General features: G+C 46.8%; 1 protein-coding gene and 1 pseudogene across 1 annotated transcript in view; both read left to right on the top strand.

Moving 5' to 3' along the window:
• The window catches only part of LOC127191570 (pyroglutamyl-peptidase 1-like protein), a 51669-nt gene that overhangs the window by 12789 nt on the left and 16087 nt on the right, over positions 1 to 22793 (top strand). The window lies entirely within an intron of this gene.
• LOC127191571 (pyroglutamyl-peptidase 1-like protein) lies at positions 9516 to 15208 on the top strand (annotated as a pseudogene).

Here is a 22793-nt window from a genome sequence, read left to right as displayed (position 1 = left end):
GGGCAAGTCTGGATTCTGATCAAGCCCCATTTATTGAAAAATTTCACAGGGTTTTTATAGGCGGGGGTGGGGGGATGGGTATTTCTATAAGCTAGGGTTGCTATGGATACCTAACTGTGAGATGCTCCAGCAGGTGTCTACCTTTATGGCTGCTATAACCACAGAAGGGGGAGAAATTCCAGAGAGAGAGAGAAGTTGTAAAAGATTTGGTTAGTCAGGAAAAAGTTCCCGGAACTGCTGCTCATGGGCAGCTGGCCTTTAATTTGATTTTACCAGTAGTCTTACTGGATAAGCTAGTTTATAGCCAGAAAGGAGGAGCTCTTACTATGAGCTCGGGGGTCTTAGAATGACTGTCCCCCACAAGATGGCTTAGTGGTTAAGAGCACGGACTGCTCTTCCAGAGGACTGGGGTTCAGTTCCCAGTAACCACATGGCATCTCACAACTGTCTATAACTTCATGATCTGACACCCTCACACAGACATACATGCAGGCAAAACTTCAATGCACATAAAATAAAACTAAGTAATTATTTAAAAGGGGGTGGGGCAGGAGCAGAGCCCTGGTGATACCCTTAGAAGTCTGGCCTGGTCCCCACCAAGTGAGTGAGGCTGCCTTCAGTATTTCCCGTGCTGCCAGAGTGTGTGGTCCAGGAAGAACAGGGCTCTCCATAGCTCAACTCCATAGATGTAATGCCAAGCATTATTGCTCATAGCAGCCAAAAACATATAAGAAGTTCCCAACTCTGACAAAGAATTAAATGCAATTGCCAGAAGGCCAGAGCATACATGCACTTCTTTCTTTCTTTCTTTCTTTCTTTCTTTCTTTCTTTCTTTCTTTCTTCCTTTCTCTCTCTCTTTCTTTCTAGACAGGGTTTCTCTGTGTAGACTTGACAGTTCTGGACTTGCTTTATAGACCAGGCTGGCCTCCAATTCACAGAGCTCTGCCTGCCTCTGCCCCCAGAGTGCTGGGGTTACAGGAGTGCGCCACCGAGCCTGGCCGTCAGAACACTTCTTCAGCAGTTCACTGAATTGATGAACTACAGTGTGTGGTGAGGATGAGGGCAGGAGGACGGGCATGGATAGACTTCCGCAGTTGACACTTCTCATCTGTGGTTTCAGTGAATGGAGGTCAGCCGCAGTTCAAAAGCAGGTAGTGGAAACTCCCCGAAATAAACAAGGAAGGAACTTGATGGACACACTGCCTCGGTCAGGAGACCAAGGTCGGCGTAAATGTTCAAATAATTTTCACTGAAGCACACTGTCATCGATGTATGGAAGAAGGGCAGTTAGTTAAAAAGTATCCATCTTAAGTCTACCTTTTTTTTTTTTTTTAAAGATTTATTTATTTACTATGTATACAGTGTACTTCCTGCACTCCAGAAGAGGGCACCAGATCTCGTTACAAATGGTTGGGATCCTGGCGTGGTGGTGTATACCTTTAATCCCAGCACTCAGGAGGCAGAGGCAGAGGTATTCCTGTGAGTTCAAGGCCAGCCTGGTCTACAAAGAGAGTCCAGGACAGCTAAGGCTAACACAGAGAGACCCTGTCTCAAAAAACTAAACAAAACAAAACAAAAAACCAAATGGTGGGGAGTCACCATGTGGTTGCTGGGAATTGAACTCAGGAGCTTTAGGAAGAACAGCCAGTGCTCTTAACCTCTTAAGCCATCTCTCCAGCCCAAGTCTACTATTTAGTACAGGTAAGGACTCACAGATGCCTGCAATACTGCTGGAACAGAAGGGCAGGGAGTAGGAAAGCACGCTGGAGTCCAACCATAGCCTGATGTGTAAAATGAATATCCAGGAGCCTATACCACTCTAAAGAGAATCATGTATATTCTCTATGTAGATCAGAGTGTGGGCAAGGGAGGCAGTGGCTTCTGCAGGTGCATAAATTATGCAGATGCTTCCAGCCTTGAAGAGAGCTTAATCCTCCTCAGGTGCTGACTGTGCACAGGGACTTCCTGGCTCAGAATCCGGGTGGGTGAAGTAAGAACACTTTATGGTGAAGATGCCTGACAAAGTTCCCGGCCAGGTGATGGATGTCAACATCTATAGTGACACTTACGTAGTACTTTATACCTCTAGAGTCTTCCTCCTCTGAGCCTAGCGCCCACACTGATATGAGAACAAAAGACAGATTCCAGGACCGAGTATACAGTGTCTGGCCAGTGTTCCATAGACCCAGCAAAGCCATTAAAAGCAAGGATGTCATGGTAAGAGAAGATGTGACAGTTACATGTGCTGTGATGCCCTACATGGGACCTGAAAAGACCCTAAAGTGGGCAAAACAAAGGAATCTGAGTAAATAATGTGACCCTTACCACTCTTCTGTCCATCAAAAATGCTTATGTTGTCTTTGCGTGGTGGCAGCTCACAGCTTTAATGCCAGCACTCAGGCAGCAGAGGCAAGTGGGTCTCTGAGTTCCAGGCTAAGCCTGGTCTACAGAGTGAGTTCCAGGGCCACACAGAGAAACCCTTTCCCCCCAAAAACCAAACCAACCAAGCAACTAAGCAAACCCCACAAATGTTTATTCTGTGTGTCTTTGCTAGAACCTCCCTGCGTTTTCGCACTTGTAAGACCTTATTATCTGGAGAGATTTCTCAGATGGTCAAGTGTACGTGCAAGCGTAAGGACTTGAGTTCGGTCCCCAGAACCCAAGCAAAAACCCCTGGGCATGGTAGTACATGTTCTAACCCCAGCACTGAGGAGGTGGTACCAGGGAACGTCCCCTGGGTTTACTGGTAAGGTAGCTTTTGGCCAGCGAGAGGGCTCACTGTCTTAAAAAAAAAAAAAAGTAGGTGTCTGAAGACACCTGAGGCTGGCCTCTGGCCTCCACATGCATGCACAGATGTGTGCACATGTGACTGTTTCCTCTTGTTTTTCTTCAGTCCTAGTGACTTGACGGAACTGTAGCAGACTTTTAGGCACATAAATGGCTCAGCTTAGTTAAAGATCTCAGTTTTACTACTGGTCTGTGTAAAACCCAAGGAAGTTATTCTGGGTTAAGCTACAAACCACGATGAGAGCAGGCTATCCCCATTAGAAAACAAACAAACACGCAATAACAAAACATTTGCCGGAGAGTAAAGCTATGGCTTAAAACGGATGTAAACTATACATACCATTAAGTTTGCAAGTGCACATAGTTGGGTGAGTCCATTTACAGCGTTATCTGACCATCAACCCTATTCAATTCTGTAACTGCCCCCTCCACTCCCCTCCCTCTCACCCCCCCCCCCTGCAATCCCCTCCTCCCCCGCCCTGGGGTCCTAGTGTATTCACATTGTTGTGCAGCAAGTGTCCAAAACTCTTGAATCTGCAGAGCTGAAACTCTGCTGATTTTACAATGGGGACCCATCTCCCCCTCCACCTGGTTTCAGATGGCTACTGTCTACTTCCTGCCTCTCTGAAGTTGGCTGTGTCAGCTACTTAGTGGAAGTGGAATCATACAGTATTGAGTTTTGTGACAGGCTTACTTTGCCTAATATGTTTTCAAGATTCACCACGTCACTGAGCAGCACATTGGTACTGAGAGCACTCAGGAGGCTGAAGCATGCTAACCTGTAACAGTGGTTCTCAACCTTCCTGACGCCGCCGTGACCCTTTAATACAGTTCCTCATGTTGTGGTGCCCCCCCATCTGTTCACTGTTAATTCATAACTGTAATTTTGCTACTGTTACAAACCATAATGTAAATATTTGGGTTTTGCCAAAGGAGTCATGACCCATGGGCTAAGAACCACTGATCTACTCAGACCCTTAGGCAAGGCTGAACTATTCAGTGAGGCCCTACCTCTCTCTCCTTTCCCAATTTTATTTTATTAAATTTATTTACCTTTATTTTGTGTGTGTTTGTGTGTGTGTGTGTGTGTGTGTGTGTGTGTGCGCGCATTGGTGTTTTCCCCACATGTACGTCTATGTGAGTGTCAGATCTTTTCAGACAGACAGTTGTAAGCTGCCATGTGGGATTTGAACACAGGTCTTCTGGAAGAACAGTTGTGTTCTTAACCTCAGAGCCATCTTTCCAGCCCCTCATTTTCTAATTTTCTTACCTTTTATCTTTTTCTTTCTTTCTTTTCTTTTTTCTTTTTTTAGCCGTGGCTGTCCTCGAACTCACAGCAATCCACCTGCCTGTGCCTCCCTGAGTGCTGTGATTAGAGGTGTGCATCACCATGCCCAGCTCCTTTTCCAATTTTAAAGAAAGAAAGGGCACTGGCTGACTGTGTTTCCAGAGGACCTGAGCATGATGCATGGCACTGTAGCTCACTGTGACGTTGAGGCAGGAGGGGTCAGGAGTGCAGGGTCCTACTACTTCGGCTACGTTGTCAGCTTGAGGCCAGCCCGAGACACACGAGACCAAAATGGAGGACCAACAAGATAGCTTAGTGGGAGCCGGGTGTGGTGGTGCATGCCTGTAATCCCAGCATTCGGGAGGCAGAGGCAGGTGGATCTCTGTGAGTTCAAGGCTGGTCTGCAAAGCAAGTCCAGGATAGGTAAGGCTACACAGAGAAACCCTGTCTCAAAAAACAAACAAACAAACAACAAAAAGATAGCTTAATGGGTAAGTGTTTGCCACCAAAGCTGACAGCCTGTGTCAGGTCGCCAGGACACACATGTTTAGAAGAAGAAACCAATTCCTGCAAGTTGTCCTGGGACCTTTACATGTGAGTCATAGCATGCAGGTATGCACATACATACAGACAAAAATAAACAGATATTTAAATTAAAAAGCGGAGGGGTGTGGGGCTGGAGAGATAGTTCAGAGGTTAAGAGCACTGACTGCTCTTCCAAAGGTCCTGAGTTCAACTCCCAGCAACCAAATGGTGGTTCACAACCATCTATAATGAGATCTCTGGTGCCCTCTTCTGGTGAGTAGGTGTACATGCAGGCAGAACTCTATACATAATAATAAGTATCTTTTTAAAATGGAGGGGTGTCGAAAGGAGAGATAAGAAAGGAAATGAGGTCTTTTGTTTGTGTATGTGTGTTTTGTTTTGTTGTTTGAGGCAGGATTTCTCTATGTAGCTCTGGCTATTCGGAACTTGTTCTGTAGACTAGGCTAGCCTGGATCTCGGAGATCCACCTGTCTTTGCCTCTGGAGTGCTGGGATTAAAGGCGTGTGCTACCACCACCAAGCTAAGAGTTCTGCCACTGTGAACAGAGCTGCAAGCTTTCCATTTGGGAGTATACAGTCAACAGTGGGGGTTGCTGGGTCATATGGTTTGATTGTTGTTTAGGAACTACTAAGTTCTCTACATTCTCAGAAATACTATTTTATTTTCTTTATTTTTATTTTTGTTGTGTTTGTTTGTTTTTTGAGACAGGGTTTCTCTGTGTAGCATTGGCTGTCCTGGACTCGCTTTGTAGACCAGGCTGGCCTTGAACTCACGGAGACCCACTTGCCTGTGCCTCCTGAGTGCTGGGATTAAAGATGTGTGTCACCATGCTCAGCTTGCTTTCTTTTGTTTTTTGTTTGTTTGTTTTTGTTTTTTCCAGACAGGGTCTTTCTGTGTAGCCTTGGCTGTCCTGGACTCACTTTGTAGCCCAAGCTGGCCTTGAACTCACAGTGATCCGCCTGCCTCTGCCTCCCAAGTGCTGGGATTAAAGGTGTGGGCCACCACTGCCCGGCTCTTTCTTTTTAAAAGATTTATTTATATACTTTAGGTATATGGGTATTTCATCTGTATGTACATCTTGCACACCAGAAGAGGGCATTGGATTCCATAGGACTATTGTCATAGACTAGTGAACTGGCATGTGGATGCTAGGGACTGAACTCAGGAAGGACCTCTGGAAGAGCAGCCTGTTCTCTTAATCACAGAGCCATCCCTCTGGCCCCAATATTTCTCTCTTCTCTTCTCTTCTCTCTTCTTCTTTTCTCACCTCCTTCCTTCCTAATTAATTAATTATTTTCAATAGCAGCTACTCCATGGATGCAAGTTCTTTGGATAGGCCATAAAAATAGGAGTTTAACCTCTAGCAATCTGCGTTGAATGGACTGAGCTGGCATTCTGGCTTGTTTGTTGTCTACACAGGCCCTCAGGCCCAGGATTCTAGAGAGAGGGGGCCTTTCATCCTTGGGGGAAAGGGACCCAGTGGTGCTATAAAAGCCTGTCTTCTTCGACTCACTTTCAGTTGCATTGTAAAGCATCTCCACCTGCTAATGGTTTTCAGGGTCATGCTATTCTGCCTTAATTAAACCAATCCTCACATTATGGTCAGGAAATCTCATAAAAATGATTTGTAACAACATCACACATAGGAGATACGATGACTGCCTGTGAAACCACAGGAATGAGGACAATTCCTGTGACCCTTATAGACGCGAAGACAAGCTGACATGTAGGTCCAAACAAAGAATTAAGAAAAGCCGTACAGAACAATGAAGCCTGAGTTCTGTGTGAGTGTCACGAATCCTACCCACCAGACCACCAGGAAGAGGTATCTGAAGTGTGCGCTGTGCCCTGTGCCATCCAGACACCAGCTAATGAGCAGGCATGCCATGGCAAACATTTTTATTAATGGGCCTGCATGACCCAAAGTATTAGGAGACAGAGTGACCGGATCGAGAGTCTCTGTCATTCATTCCTGGATCTTCAGGCAAGGACTGACCCATCAGAGTCATATAAAGGAAATGGGAGAGCAGGGGCAAGGATCATATGTGGGGGACAGAACTTGACATCGCTCACATTGCTTAGGCAGAGTCGCCCTTTAACCAGCACCCCAGATTTCTCAAGACAAGAGTAAGGGTTTGTGGACAGCCCTTGGGGTTTCCCCAGGCTTCCCTCTGTATCTCTGTTGACGCTGTTTCCTGCAGCTTTCTTCCATTTTAATTGTGTCCCTGTGACCTTGGTTGTCGCCTCTGTGGGACGGGGCTAGTATCTACTCATGGTGAGGCTGTAGGGAGATGCCTCACAGAGTGCCAGGGGCCTTCCAGGGGCAGCCGAGGATGACACCTGGGCTACTTAATACCATTATTATACGTGTCCACATCTTACCAAGCGTAGCAGGAAGTGAGCATCAGCCTCGAATGTGTGCTCAGGGCTGACCATGCCAGCGTGCTTCCATTTCCACCTAGGACTTCAGGAACAGTGCATGATCCTAACTCGTTTTACTATCCCGTCTCAGGGGTTTCAGTTTCAGTAGTTTTTGTAAAGTCCTTTAATGGCTGCATCACACTCTGCCAATGGCTGGCCTGTATCTCGCCTCTTCCCTCGGCCAGTCCTCATTTTCTTTTCTTTCTTTAGAGCTGGGAATGGAATCCAAGCCTTTACGCATGCTAGGCTAGGCAAGTGGCTCCAACCTTCAGACCCAGCCATATTCCTGTCTTTTAGCAATGCTTCTTTCACATATGCCTGTTGAGCTCTCCCAGGTCTGGCTTTAACTGCTCCCTCACATGCCTCAAGTCTGCATGGTGTTAGAACCCAGGCGGGGGCTCAGTGATACCTGATGGCTGCCAGCTTTCTCGATTCCTCTCAGGACAAAGGGAAACATGCTGCAAAGGGAACATCTCTGCCATTGTGACTCCGTGTGTAGAGCTGCGAGGCCAAGATGATCACTGGACGGTCAGACTCATGAACACAATGATGACATGATAAGTGTTGTGGGGGGGGGGGTGATGGAAAGAGGGGGGGGGAGGGAGAAGGGAAAGAGAGAAGAATTTTGCAAAGAAAGGAACAAAGGAAGAAAGAAGGTTAGAGGAAAATGTAAAGAAAGGGGCAGGGAGAGAAAGGGAGCAGTGGAGAAGGACCTTGTACACCTCCAGGATGACACTTGTTTTTCTGCTCCAGAACATTCTTTTGCATGGGCAGCACTTCCAGCTTTTTCAAGATCTAAGCAGCCTTTTTTCCCTCCAGTGCCCTCCAACTGTACCGCTTGCCCTCACAGCAACCCTGTGAGGGGCACTTGTTGACTGGCATTGCAACAGGCAGGGAAGCTGAGGCCTGGAAGGTTCTAACCATTGTCCAGAAGCACCTCATCCTCCACAAGGTCAGCACAGACAGACAGGTCTGAAGATAGGTCTGGGCTCTCCTGGCTGGGATCTGTGGGATCCCAGAAGGCATACAGTTGGATACCAGGAAATGCCAGGAAAGGAAGTCGGAAACAATATACGCAAAAATCGAAGTACAAGCCGGGCTTTATGTGCCTGGTTGAACTGTAACCAACAGCAAGCACACACTTCTAAGATCTCAGGCTCCTGGTTTTCTTATTCCTTATCTCATTCTCTTTCTTTTTTTTTCTTCTTTCTTTCTTCTTTCTTTCTTCTTTCTTTCTTCTTTCTTGAGACAGGGTTTCTTTGTATTACCCTGGTTGTCCTGGACTCACTTTGTAGACCAGGATGGCCTTGAACTCACAGAGATCCACCTGCCTCTGCCTCCTAAGTGCTAGGATTAAAGGCGTGCGCCACCACTGCCCAGCTTCAGGCTCCTGTTTTGTTTGTTTTTTGTTTTTTTTCCCCTCCAACCCACCTCCTATTTCTACTCTGCCCAGAAGGAGGATGCCCACATCCTTCACTGCCTCATCTTGTCTTTCATCCTCTCCCCCCTCCCCTCCCCTCCCCTCTTTCCCTCCCTCCTGCTCTTCCCTTCCCCTATCACCTTCCCTTCCTCTTCTCTTCCTCTTTCTCCTTCCTTTCCTCCTTCTGTCCTCTCTTAAAAAGAAAACCCGTGTCTTTTGCTGCTGCTAAAATCTTGTCTGTACAAATAACCTCTCTGCCACTTCCAGGCACACAGAGCTAAGGGACCAGCCCCCCCTGGATACTTCAAATTGACCCCAGGATAGCCCTACCTACTTCTACCTCCTCCATTTTGCTCACGAGGTAGCTCTAAGTTCTTGGCTTCCTGACCACAATCCTTCCATGGTTTCCTATTGTCCCAGAGAAGTCCACACCTGACAAGGCATTCCAACTAGCATCTGCGGGCTTCTCACGTTTCGGCCCCCATCCTCTGTGGGGTGGAGTGTCCCTGTTGTACCTTTGGTAGAGACAGACGAGGGACTCATCGGATTACACTGGACAGTTGGTGCTCGGATTAGCACCAGGGGTGCTAGGCTCCATGATTTATTTGTCTTGTGACATGCAAGCCACCTGTCAGCTGCTGCTGAGAACAGCAAGTCATACCAACCCCCAGAAGGCATCAGGCTCGTGTAGTTCCTTCTGCTATCCCAGCTACCTCTGCTGCCATGTGTGTTCCCAGCCTCTTGCTCCGGCTCATCTTAGTCTCAGTGCTGCAAACACGACTTGTTTCAGATAGATGTGTCTCCCTAGGGTGCCCCATTTCACCAAGTGCCCCTAAGTAAGCTGTGGCTGTTTTCTTGGTTCCTGGTCGCTTTGAGTTTCTCTACACCTGGTGGGAAGGGTTGAGGCCCAGAGAAGACCCTGGGGGCTCCTTTTAGGTCCTTTAAAGTCCAGCCCAGTTTTTGTGGCCCAGGCACCTGAGGCAAGTCCCTCTACTGTGTTTTTCAGGAACTCTCCAAGATGGGCTTAGGGGTGGATGCTAAACATAGGAACTGCGAATCCTGCAGCTGCCTGTGGATTACAGGGAGGTGAAACGGAGGCTCGCCACAATCTGGGAAGATTTTCAACCACAGGTAAGTGATGGCTGGCAAGGCAGTAGGCCTGGGAGGCTGATGATGGGTTCAGGGCCTAGGAACTTTCTGGGCCTTGTTGTAAGTTTGGTGGTTGGAGCATACCTCCCCCCAACTCCAACCCCTAACCCCCATCCCTGGACCCCATCAGCAATGGGAATTAAAAGTTTCTGACGTAAGATTCTGGATTTGTGTACAAGTTTATGCTGAAACATGGGGTAGAGCTTAAAAGATGACTGGGGGAAGGGGGAGGCAGAGGAGGGAGCGAAATGGAAATCTTGTATTCAAGCCAGGACTCAAGGATTGCTCACATCTATGAGGACCTGAATTAAGCCGCGGGTATGGCTAATTCTGGTTGTTCAGAGGGTTTTTAAGGCAAAAAGCCTTTGGGCCTGGGAATGTGTCAGATGGTAGTCCACTCAGGGTCCAACCACACCTTCAAAGCATCCTGCCAGGATTCTGGGTGCGGTGGCTCCAAAGCATCCTGCCAGGATCCTGGTGCGGTGGCTCCAAAGCATCCTGCCAGGATCCTGGTGCGGTGGCTCCAAAGCATCCTGCCAGGATCCTGGTGCGGTGGCTCCAAAGCATCCTGCCAGGATCCTGGTGCGGTGGCTCACACACTTAATTCCAGCACTCAGGAGGCAGAGGCAGGTGGATCGCTGTGAGTTCCAGGCCACCCTGCTCTACACTGTGAATACAAAACTCTGTTTCAAGCAAACAAAAGCACTCTGCCTACATAGTAAGCAAACATAAACACTGTATAAAAAAGGGGGTACAGATATCCATTCCCCCAAAGATCATAGAATGAAGGAACTCAAACGCAACACCCCATGGTAAGACACTGAACCAAATACTTCAACAAGATCCTCTGCCACTATTCTCAAAAGAGGAAAAATGACGTCTAATAAGATTTGATTAAGCCAGGCATGGTGGTGCATACTTTTAATTTCAGCACTGAGGAAGGCAGGGACAGGCAAATCTCTTGTGAGTTCAAGGCCAGACTCGTCTACAAAGGGAGTTCCAGGACAGCCAGGCCTCTGTTACACAGAGAAACCAAGTCTCCAAAAGCAACAACCAAACAAGATTTCATTAAAAGCTAGCTTCTCCCAGAGGCACCTGGGATACCTGCTTGCCCACTCATCTCTGGGGAAAGAGAACACACACACCTTGTAAGAGCCATTTGAAATAGACAAGTCCTTAGGTGTAGATGCAGCACACCTTACCCAAACAACCCAAACAGATGCTTCTTTTGCTCCAGCGCCATTAACTGGCAGCCTAGGCAGGGGTCCTGGGGTTCCTGGTGGATTTGGAGCTTACTATGCTTTGTACCCTGAAGCTCTGCCACAGCTAGGCCTTTCTGTACATCTAGTGATCTGGTGTCCCAGGACTTCTGATATAGGTGTCCACACAGCTCGCTGTGCACGTGGGCATGGACTCGTCCACCAAGGCTGTCTTTCTGGAGCAGTTGTGGCAAAGAACAGAGGCTATCGGGATACAGACGTAAGAGGCTTCCGGCCAGATGGTGGAGTGTGCCTTCCCAGGTGGCCCCGAGAGTGATGCTGTCTGTTGTCAGCATGAAGGACGTCTGCCGGCGGGTTGCTGTTGAGGATGTGGAGGTGGCCTTTTCCCGAGATGCGGGCAGGTACGCTCCAGGTGTCCATGTGCCAAACAGGTGTGGAGAGAGGGGACTGTCCTTCTGAGTCCCTTCCACAGCCTCAAGAAGCTATCTCATGCTGTCCAGGTGGCTGCTTTGGTCCCTTAAGCGCCTTTGTCTTAGGCCCTGCAGATTAATTTAACCTCTTCTCCAATGCTGGTAGCCCCTCCCACCAAGCACTTCCTCCTCTCTTCAAGGGATAAGAAATGTCTGAGGGAAAGATACAAATGAGGGAGTCCTGTGGTGAAGGTATTTTACCACTGGTTGTTTTAAAGTCTGGTTCGGTCTGTCCTGATCACGTGCTTGGCCATTGGTTTGTGAGTCCAACAGCCAATGTCTGTCCGGCGAATCCTAGCCCCATGTCCGTTCTCCATCAGAAGAACCCAACTCAAGGGGCAGTCCCCCTGTGCTTTATGAAACTGCGCTTAACTCCGTCTAGAAGTCTACCCGACCCAGAGTGATGGGAGTCCTCATGTGGTTGCAGGTACATCTGTGATTACACTATTACCTGTCTCTGCACTTCGGATGCGGGCACGCAGCGCTCATCCATGTCCCGCCTCTGTCCCATTGGCTCCCAGCCAGCCTTCTGGGCAAAACCTTGCGAGTCATCATCCGAGAAATGCTGGAAGAAGAGCGGGGAGGTCCAGACTCGGAGTGCAGCAGCTCCAGGGAAGCAGCAGTGGGACGCGCCTCCTTCAGATGAAGTGTTTTCAAGCCTGTGTGGGAGGGCCAACTGTGCTTGTGAGAGGCTCCAGGGAGGTGCCTCGTGAGACAGTTACAACGGCTAGGGGTCAGGAAGGGGGTGGGTGGACACACATAGTGTCACAGCTGTTCCAGTGTCCCGAAGCAAGAAGAAAATTCCCAAAGGCAGATGCTTCACAAGGCATTGGTGAGCTGGAGCTATGGCACTCATGACAAGACGAAGTGGAAGTTTCTGGTTTCTTTGAAGACTTAGTTGTGTCATGTGGTTGTTTTTCTGGAAGAGATCTTGTGAGAAGGCTTGTGGTCTTTTGTGATGCTTGGAAGGGTATAAATAGAGCCCCATGGACAGTGGGAGAAAGCTTTTGCGTTGCTCCCCTGATGTGCAGTGCTGTGCTGGTCTTTGCTGGTCTTCACGTCACAGAAAGAAGCGTTCTAGAGAACTTCTCATTGCACTCTGGCTGATTCTGGCCGCTTCCACTGACTCGTGCCAATTCGGCACAACCTTTTGGTTTCTTCTGGATCACGGCACTGTTACGGATTCGTGTGGCTGTTTGGTGTTGGCTATTGGACTTGACTGCTGGTATCTTGACAATGCAGAGTAGTATTGGCCCCAAGGAAACCATGTCTAAACAGGTTCAGAATGCCTTTTGCATGTTAACATTCTTTCTCGCCTTCTCCAGTCGGTGGGGTTAGGAGTGAGGTTGAGTGTTTAAGAACCCTAACTAAAGTAGGTAGACAATCTAAGCCTACAACAGTGCAATGCAAGCCAGCAGTTTCCCTAAGGCTGTGTGGTCCTACCTGGATTGATGGGACGACAGAGCTGCCTCAGAAGTTTCAGAAATGCCAGTGGAGCCCTGGTTCCAGGGCACCAAATTCTCATCCCTCCCCCCCCCCCCACCAAGTTTGTCATTCAGGTCCTGTGAATGGCTTTGGGGCCACCCAGTGTTTGACTTTCTCCTCTCTCCCTCCCTCCCGCCTCCACACTCTCTCTCTTAGTTCAGTGGTATTTATTACATTATTACATATACTCTGCTGGGCAATCGTCTTCACAGTTTATCACTTTCTCTGCAACCATTTGTTGTTGTTTTGCATAGGAGCCATGGCCGCCCCCTCCCCATGTGCTTGGACTGATTGGTCGCCAGTTGGTGAAGCAGTTTCGGAGGGCTGTAGAATCTTTAGGTGGTGGAGCTTTGCCCTAGAAAGTGCGTTACTGCCAGTGAGCTCCCACGTGTCATACCTCTCCCTTCCCACCTTCCTTTTCACTCTCCATTCCTGAAGGCAGAGGCATCATGACTGGCCTGACTCCCCACCTTGAACTGTACACCAGAATAAAACCTTTCCTCCTTAAATTGCCTTTTGCCAGACACCCTGCCACAATAGGAAAGACATAGGCTTTTGAAAACTCAAAGTGCACTCTCAGTGACACATATCCTCCAACAAGGCCATACTTCTCAATCCTTCCCAAACAGTTCCTACGGGTGCAGTGGCGCACGCCTTTAATCTCAGCACCTGGGAGGCAGAGGTAGGTGGATTGCTGTGAGTTCGAGGCTAGCCTGGTCTACAAAGTGAGTCCAGGACAGCCAAGGCTACACAGAAAACCCTGTCTCAAAAAAAAAAAAAAAAGTTCAAAGCCAAACAGTTCCTACCAACTGAGGACCAAGTATTAGAGTGTCTGAGCCTATGGGGGCTGTTCTCATCCAAACCACCGCTCTCCTTGTTTTCATTTTAGGGCACTGCACCAGGTCTTGTGCTAAGCTGCACACAGCAAAGATGTGCGTGTTTACCATGTCAGTGTCTTTTGGGTACTCACTTTCATTATAAGCCCCAATCAGTAGCACTGTTTCCTCTAAAGAGGTGGATGAAGGGAGCTACTAAGCACTGGACAATTTCTTACCATGCGGGTATGCTCAGAAGTACTGTTGGCTACATATATCAGAAAAACTAAAACAAACACAGTGGCTTAGCATTGGCAGCCCAATGAACTACTTACGGAGACTGAGTTGTGGGTACAGTTCAATGGTAGTGTGTTGCCTGAGGCCTGTCTATATGTGTTCTAGGTCAGGCAGGGAGAGGGGGCGATGGGGAGAGGAAGAGGAGGAGAGAGTAGCCACTAAAACCCAGTGTCAAAACCAGAGGAACTGAATAGCTCCCCTGTGTGTGCGTGTGCGTGCGTGTTTTGGTTTTTTTTGAGACAGGGTTTCTCTGTGTAGCACTGGCTGTCTTAGAACTCACAGAAATTTGCCTGCCTCAGCAAGAAATGACTTTATAAGACTCCCTCTGCAAATAAGCCAGGAACCTTTGACATATGACAGATCCAAGTCACACTACAGTGGGTTGGGATGGTGCAGGCCACCTGCACAGAGACTACTGCATGGCTGGTCCCATGGAAACCCTTCACTGAGAGCAAGCAGTTCCTGCCTCCCAAACCTGAGGCCCCCTGTTCTGGGAGTGGCTTCCAGTGTTACTTCACTTGGCACCCAGCCAGACACATTAAAAATGGGCTTGGTGGTTAAGAGCACCGACTGCTCTTCCAGAGGTCCTGAGTTCAATTCCCAGCAACCACATGGTGGCTCACAGCCATCTGTAATGTGATCTGATGTGCACGGTATACATAATAAACAAAAAATATTTTTAAAAAAGAGTTCAAAAAAAGTAGAGTAATTTAAAAAAAATAATAAAAAATAAAATTTAAAAAATGTTTGTTTTAAAGATACCTAGTTGCAGGCCCAGAGGACCCCACTGATGACTTGTTCTCCATTTCCCCTCCTGTGCCTCCTAAGTGAGTCAAGACCCTAAGAACCCATTTACATTGTTTTTTGTAAATGGCTGGCACCCCTTGGCAATATACACTGCATCCTGCTCAGTTATGGCCGAGAGTGGGTAGTTTTGTGTGTTGGATAGCCACAGTGTAAAACACTGGTCTACACCGGTGGTTTAACAGCTGGGAGGTTTGAAGCATGACTGTGTTCATCTATAAACCAGACTAATAAAAAAGTCTTGCCGTCGCAGGTTGGTTGTGAATACCCAGGGAGGGGGTGGATGACAAAGTGTGTCAGCACCAACACACTAGTACCAAAGAATTAAATAGATAAAATAAAAGCTCTGAGTATGGGTCCTCAGTTTGTGGCTTGAATGTGGGTTTTTGTTCCTGTTTTTGGCATACTGTAAATCTAGCTAGTAAACAAGTGTAGAAAAGAAAAAAGAAAATACAGAGCCCAGGGGAGGGTCTAACTTTGAAAAATCCAGCACCTTTATCCTTTGAAGCAGCTGCTTCTGGCCAGGCAGGCAGGTCCTTTTTAAGGCACAGCAAGGCAAGCTGGAGGTATGGCACTAGTCTGTGGGATACCATGGAAATAAGGCCTCCAGACTTATCTGGTGAAGCTTACTGGGCATTTGATGAGCAAAAACTCTGGGACAATACCAGATTGGAGGGTGTGCTTTCTTTTCTTTTTCTTTCTTTTTTTTTTTTTTTGAGACAGGGATTAAAGGCATGTGCCACCATGCCCAGCTGGGTGTGCTTTCTTTCTTCTTTTCTTTTCTTTTTGTTTTTCAAGACACGGTTTCTCTGTGTAGTCTTGGCTGTCCTGGACTCGCTTTGTAGACCAGGCTCCTGTAGACCAGGAGATCCTCCTGCCTCTGACTCCCGAGTGCTGGATTAAAGGCGTGGGCTACCACGCCCGGCGGGTGTGCCCTTTCAAAATGACCTCTTGATTATAAATCCAAATACCCACTGGATTTGGTTATTTGGAGACTCACTGCCTTGAGTCACCCTGACCTTTGACTTGCTTCTACCTCCTACATCTTAGTGTTCAGTTTTCCATCTGTGTCCTTATGTTGTCATTTTGAGTAGTTTCCTATAATCAACTGTTTAGTGAGATGGCCAGCTCATTCTCTCAAAAATGTGTTTAAGAGCCAGGCGTGGCTATAATAGGCAGAATCTGGAAACAGCCTAAATGTCCCTCAGTTGAAGAATGGATAAAGAAATTGTGGCACATGTACACTACGGAATACTACTCAGCTATAAAAAACAAAGAAATCCAGAAATTTGTGGACAAATGGAGGAAATTAGAAACGATCATACTGAGAGTTAACCCAGAAACAGACTCACATGGTATATACTCACTTATAATTGGACACTAGTCCAAAAGGCATGGCCCATGAATGTCTTCACTTACCAGGAGATTGGGATAGATGTGAGGACATCCTACTGGGACTCTAGGTAAAAGAAATATAGGAGATAGGGAAATAGAAGGATCCAGAGGGTTCTAGAAACCTACAAGAACATCATAACGGGTAGAGCAGGGCCCAGGGGTGTCTGCTCAAACTATTGCACTAACCAAGGACAATACAAGTAGTAAACATCGAACCCCTACTCTGATCTAGCCAATGGACAGGACATTCTCCACAGTTACGTAGAGAGCGGGGACTAACTCTGACACGAGCTCTGGTGCCCCATATTTGATGACTCCCCTTGGAGGGGAGCCTTAGTGGTACTCAAAGAATAAGCAGGCTACCAAGATGAGACTTGTTAGCCTGTATAAAGTGGGGAGGAGATCCCCCTCGTACATGGACCTAAGGGAGAGTAATAGGGTGGGTGGGGAGGGTAGGAGGGAACAGGAGAATATGAGTGATGGAGGAGAACGACTGAGTTGTAATCTGAATTAAAAAAAAAAAAAAAAAAAAAAAAAAGCCAGGCGTGGTGGTACACGGCTTTAATCCCAGCAGGCGAATCACTGTGAGTTCGAGGCCAGCCTGGTCTACAATGGGATCCAGGCAGCCAGGGTTACAGGAGAAACCCTGTCTTGAACCCCCCCCCCCAAAAAAGTGCTTTTAAGCCTTTGAGTCTAGCATGTATGTATGTACAGCTTGCTGCATTTTCCAACCTAAGTCACCTGCCAACTTCCCAGGTCAAAGACTGTGATGTCATCGACATTTCAGGGTCCCTGTGGGCAACCTAACTTGTTGCATCACCTTGCAGCCAGGCACACACTGCCTGATTTTCTTAGTTCTTTTCAGCATCCTCTGATGTACCCTAACTGTGAAGTATTACCAAGGATATAAAAATGCGCATATTTTAAGTCTTTGGCAACCCCGCCCCACCCCCAGATTCACAAGTATCAAACCCACCTTGGCCTTTCGTCAACTGCCGGTCTAGGAGACTAGCCTACCAAGCAGTACTGAAACCCGAGCTTTATTCTCATTTTCTCCTAGTTGATTTAACAGGGCTTCTCCAAGCTCAACAGCAATTTGCATTCGGAGAAACTCAGCTGTCAGGAGACGCGGCAATGCTTTCGCACCGAGCTTTTCAAGTGACACGTGTGAACGCACATGCCACGGGAAGTTCAGCTCCCCGCAGAAGTGGAAGATGGTTCCAGAACAGAGAGGAAACAAACTTGGAGACAGAGGTGCATACAGAATTCTTTTATTTAACTTAACCCATGTGGTACTTTAACTACTAGAAAAAAGCAGAGTAATAGAACCTCAAGTGGCCTTAGCTTCAGCCAATCAAAATAGACAAAGTTTCTTTTTTCATAATGTAAAGAGTCCCGAGTATGTCGCAGTAACAGGAATAAATTCTTACAACAGAATATACAAAAACATTGAATTTTTTCCATCTACTGGTTTTTTTTTTATATAAACAGAGGGTTCTTTTTTTTTTTTTTTTTTAGGAATAATTTATACACAGAAAAGTTTTTTATGTAACAAATTGGCCATATTATCTTTTTTGAACTTTTTTTTCTTTTTTAAGAAAAAAATTTAAGAAAACTCAGAAATGCATTATTGGCGATGCATCTGTTCCATCGTGCCTTCTGATTTGACCTTGTTTGTTTGTTAAATTCCAGAGGTAGACAAACTCTGGCAAATCTTTCACTCCAACCTCACTGGCTTAGGAAGCAGACAGGTGATGTCACCAGACAGGCATCTGGTCCACCTCTGTACATGTCTGCACAATGTCCAACACCCACGAGAAACTGAAAAAAAAAAAAAGCAAAAAAACCCAACCAAACAAACAAAAAATCAAACCAACCCACAAATGGTTCCTAGACCTTTTTCCTGGTGTTAGAAAATTCCAGCTGTTCTCAAACTGTAGAGACATGGCCAATAATGCACTGGGAGCCAGAGGTCATGGATTTTAACTCTATAAAAAAATGGGGGCACGTGTGGGAGTAACATGTTGTGGTTTTTGTTCTGTACTGGAAAGAATATATCTTCAGCATTCGGCCTAAAATACAGGTAGGCACAGCTTTCACTGGGGTTGGCGGCGCACACTTGTCAGTGGCCTACATACTGTGTGATCACCGTGAAGCCATTCTGTGTCATGAAACTCTCCCATGTCTATGGCACTGCAGAATTAGGGCAATTACCAAGACACACTAACCAGATGCCACCCCATGTGGCTCGGTGGCAACACCCTGCTACTTCTACAGCCAGCAAAGTGCTTGGTTCTTTCCATCTGTTTAGGCCGCTGTACTCCACAGGGAAACAACCAGTAAAAGATAATTCCCTTCCACAGCAAAGGGTTTCCAGACCGAGACACTGAAGAATACAGAAGCACTATTTAAACCATTGTCATTCCTTTGTTGTTGCTTTTCTGTTTTTGTTTTTGTTTTTTTTTACAAACTAGAGCACAAAGCATTGTGGGAAAGAGGGTGAACCACAGCTTGGAGCCAAAGAGGGAGGGAGAGAATCCTTTTTAAAATTTTTTTTTAATTTTTAATTTTTTTGTTTTTTTATTTTTTATTTTTTATTTTTGGCATATTGTAAAGCTAGCTAGTAAACAAGTGTCAAAAAAAAAAAAAAAAAAAAAAAAAAAAAAAAAAAAAAAAAGAAAAGAAGAAAAAAGAAAGAAAGAAAAAGAAAAAGACCACAAACAGGTATTTGCACACAGAGAGAAGAAAAAGGTGTTTTTAAATTATTTTCGGCAATTATAAACTACAAACATTTTATAAAATTATTCTATGTTCTTACAAAAATGCAATGAAACATTTAATTAGTTCTTGTAAACCAGATCTTCGTCAACTGACTACCCGTAATCTACTGGACTTAGAAGCCCTATTGGAAAGGATAAAGAGTGACTAATTGAAAAAAAAAAATGTTTACTGGAAAGATGCAGACACAAATGTGGACACACAAATCAGTGATTATGAAGTTCACACAGAAACAAAATAAAACTAATCCCTAACGTCATGCCCCAGACTGACTCTACTTGTGAGCGCAATGGAGTCTGAGTTCTTCAAAATGTGACTTAGCTTCTATGAGAAGTCTCCAGATCAGGATGCCGAGTTTATCATCTGAGACCAAAAGCCCACGGATGACGTCACAGCCTCGATGTGGTATGACACCTTCAAGACCACCAAGTCCGACTAGGGCTCACGTTCCTTCCAGGCCCTTTACCTCTGTCAGCAATTCTCTTCAAGCCACGGTCCCAGTTTCCGTGGTTTTCTGCCGCTTGGCATCCCTTTACGGCCATGTTCCTTTCTCTAAACTTTGCCAACCCGTCATCCAGTTGGAGGCCCGAAGTGAAGCCCCCTGGCTTGTCCAAGGTCTGGATCTTCAGCATCTCTGGCAAGAGATGTTGAATTTTAAACAAACATCCTGTCTTGAAGCTCTCATTTGTACCACCACCTAGTTCAAAGTGGAGTGAGAAAGTTTGACCATTGTCACTGGTTCTTAAGGAGTGGATCTCTCTGGTCCAGGTCTCCTAATGTTGCTGCTTAGCCCAGGAAATGAAAAGACATCAGACAAACACAAAAGTAACATAAAAACAACAAACCAAACCCCAAAAAACCATAAATCCTCTACTGTTAAAATGGGCCAAAGCACACTGATAGGGTCATATTGTCACCCGCAGGATACCAATGTTTAGGAAAGGAGTTGCCTTCCACACTGTGTGGCCACTCTTGGAGGACCCAACAGTGGCAACAGAGGACCTTGGGTAAGCATCCTAGATTTCTCACCCACCTGAGCTCAGTGTGACCTTGCCACAACCGCTTGCTTGCCTCAGGTACAGCCCCTGCCAACAGAGTTGTGCTGCTAAGGAGGCTCCAGGAGCTCAGCCTGGCATCATACCCAGCTCACCCACCTGTTAGCCCACCCAAAGAACCACTACTGCATACCAAGCACTCTGCCATCTGCTCATTTCACAATGATCATGTTTCTGTAGCTGCTTTTCCTACCACTGAATTATCCTGTCATAGAAACAGGCTGGAAAGAGAAGCCAGTGGTGGCCTTCAATAGTCTTCTTTCTCCCAGGAGGGAGCCTTGCTCCAACTAAGAGTCAATGTTATGACATTCATGAAAGGAGATGGGTTGGTGTGGGCCTCACGCAGCTCAGGTTTAACTGTGTCTTCACAGTTCAGCTCCTGCTACCCCAAGGAAGGGCTGTGGGGAGAATGCCCCAATATTCACGTCACCTGAATGCTGTGCCTCAGTGGTTCATGTTACCTCAAGCAGTGTGAGCTCCTGTCAGAAAAAGGGGGTTGCATGAAAGAGGCTACAACTCAGCTTGATAAAGATAGATTACTTGGAGCATATAAAGAGGGAAAATCAGGAAGAGGTGGGGAAAGTCAGCATGAAATCAGGCTAGAACTGTAGATGCATGATGCCTTGCAATCAATAGTGAAGGTGGCGGGTCAGTCCAACGAAATGACTGCACCATCATACGAGCAAACTTTTCCTTTATTTAAGTGTTTCTGGAGCATTTGTTATGATGGGTGCTACACTGTTAGTGTTTTCTCTCTACTTAAAGAAAAAAAAAACACTTACATAAAACAACAACAAAACAAAACAAAACAAAAAAACCCACCAGCTCAGACAGTTTTAAAATATAAACCAAGAAGAAAAAGAAAAAAGAAAACAAAACCCAAAAAACCCCTTAAAATCAGTTGAATGATCTGTAGAAATCCAGTTGTGGAAACCGGCAGGTATGTGCAGAAGAGAGGAGAGGCCAGTATACCATGGAGTCACCTACAGTGTAGAAACCCCTGATTAAACAGTGTTCTCCCAATAACCCTGCGAGCTCCTAGGACCTAGAGAAGGGCAGCATTCTGGCAGGAGGCAAAGGGCTCCTGAGCTTAACCGCAGTACAGGCAGTTCTCCACACTGGGAAAATATCACCAGCTAGAGTCCCCAGGGCCTGTGGGAGCAGCTGCTGGAATTGAGGAGTGCACTGTCCACCCCCGTGAGCAGCAGAGTGATGGGATGGACAGAGGCAAAGCACAGGGAAGGCTGGCTGCCAACCGCTGGCCTTCCAGCCTCAAGATTTGGTCAGTTCTTGTTTAGCCCTGGGGGGCAGCAGCCTGCAGAGGGTGCAGGCATTTTTCTTGCCTCCCTTTATTATACTGGCCTTCTGTCAAAAGCAGAGGGGCGAGGGGGGAACGCTCTTGACTGCTGACATGGCTGTCCCTTAAGAGGACCAATGCCACAACAGCAATGGTGGCATGCACCCTTCTCGCAGTGCAGGTCTCACAGGAGTAGCTGAGGGGGACAGCAGGGTACCCTACATGTGCACGCATCAGGACTCTGAGACAGTCTATGTGTGGGCTCCTCCTGCCCTCAAAAGCCCCGAGTTCCTGCTCTCTTCGGGATGAAATATGTCGGTCATTCAGTCTATAAACTTCTACTCCAAAGTCAGCCAGCTGAGGATGGCCAGGTGACCCTGCTCCACTGGTGTGCTCTGGGCTCGCGGGGGGGTGGGGGGGGTGGGGGGGATGGGTGTTGGGGGGTGCTGGGATGGATGTAGGGAAACCTCTGAGGGACCCAGGTAAGGGAAAAGAGAACCGAAGTTGTCCCAGGAAAGGTGAGCTTTTGGGGGAATAGTGGGAGGAAGCCGACTGAGTTAGTGTTGCTTTAACCCCAGAAACCCATCCTGGGCCCCCCCGCATTATCTGGGTATGTGGCTTGTGATATGGATGAGGTTACCGGTATCATTGGCCTATTGTCAGGTACTGAGAAGTGAAAAACAAGAGTGAGGTAGATAAATGTTTGAAAAAACACCCCCCCAAACCAAAAACTGTCCCATCTAACTAACACACACAGACACACAGATACACACACCCCTTCTCCTCAGGATTTAAATTCGTAATGGGGGCTTCTCTACAATGATTAAAACAGTATCACAAAATAAATTAAAACTCCTACATGAAATACCTTCTTAATAAACTTTTTCCTCCTCTTCTCTTTTCTTTTGTTACGGGGGGGGGGGGGGGGCGTGGAACTGTGAGGCAGAGGCTAGTGAGAGCCATTAGTCTGAAATTACAGACGAACCAGAGAAAACTACAAGCTTTCTTTTCTGTGTTTAATCTCCAGTAGTCACAACTGCAATCACCATCTTCCAACTTTTTTTCTTACTCATAATTTAAATATTTCTATCCCAGAAGCAACTCTCATGCTGTCATCACTCTGGTAGGAAGTGCTAAAAACTAAACAAAACAGCACCCTCAGTCCCAGAGGCCTGAGGTTCTGGCTAGGGAGTGACAGCAAAGGGCTCCATGGCCACCATGGGGTCAGCTCTGCCTGTCACTCGGGCCTTCTGACCTGGGAGTGGGCTCCAGAACATAGCCATGGGGTTGGTACCCTACACCCTGCTCACGAGGAGGCTGCCCCTTCAGACATTCTGGTTCTAGTCTGGTGCAGGTGAGAACAGAGTGTGGCAGAAAGGCCACTGGGCCCCGCTGCTCTGCTAAACCCTGAGGTCTCAGCAGCTTTTTTCTTTTTGTTCTTGTTTTTTGTTTTGGTAGATGAATTAAATATCCATTAAAAAAATAATCCAAATGCCTGCTGTCTGCAGTTAAAACTGCTGTTGTATCCCAAAACTGGAAAAAAAATACATATATGTGTGTGTGTGT

The sequence above is a fragment of the Acomys russatus genome, chromosome 7 (genome assembly GCF_903995435.1).
Source record: "Acomys russatus chromosome 7, mAcoRus1.1, whole genome shotgun sequence".
Taxonomy (NCBI): Eukaryota; Metazoa; Chordata; class Mammalia; order Rodentia; family Muridae; genus Acomys; species Acomys russatus.
This window is presented reverse-complemented; position numbering and strand designations above follow the sequence as displayed.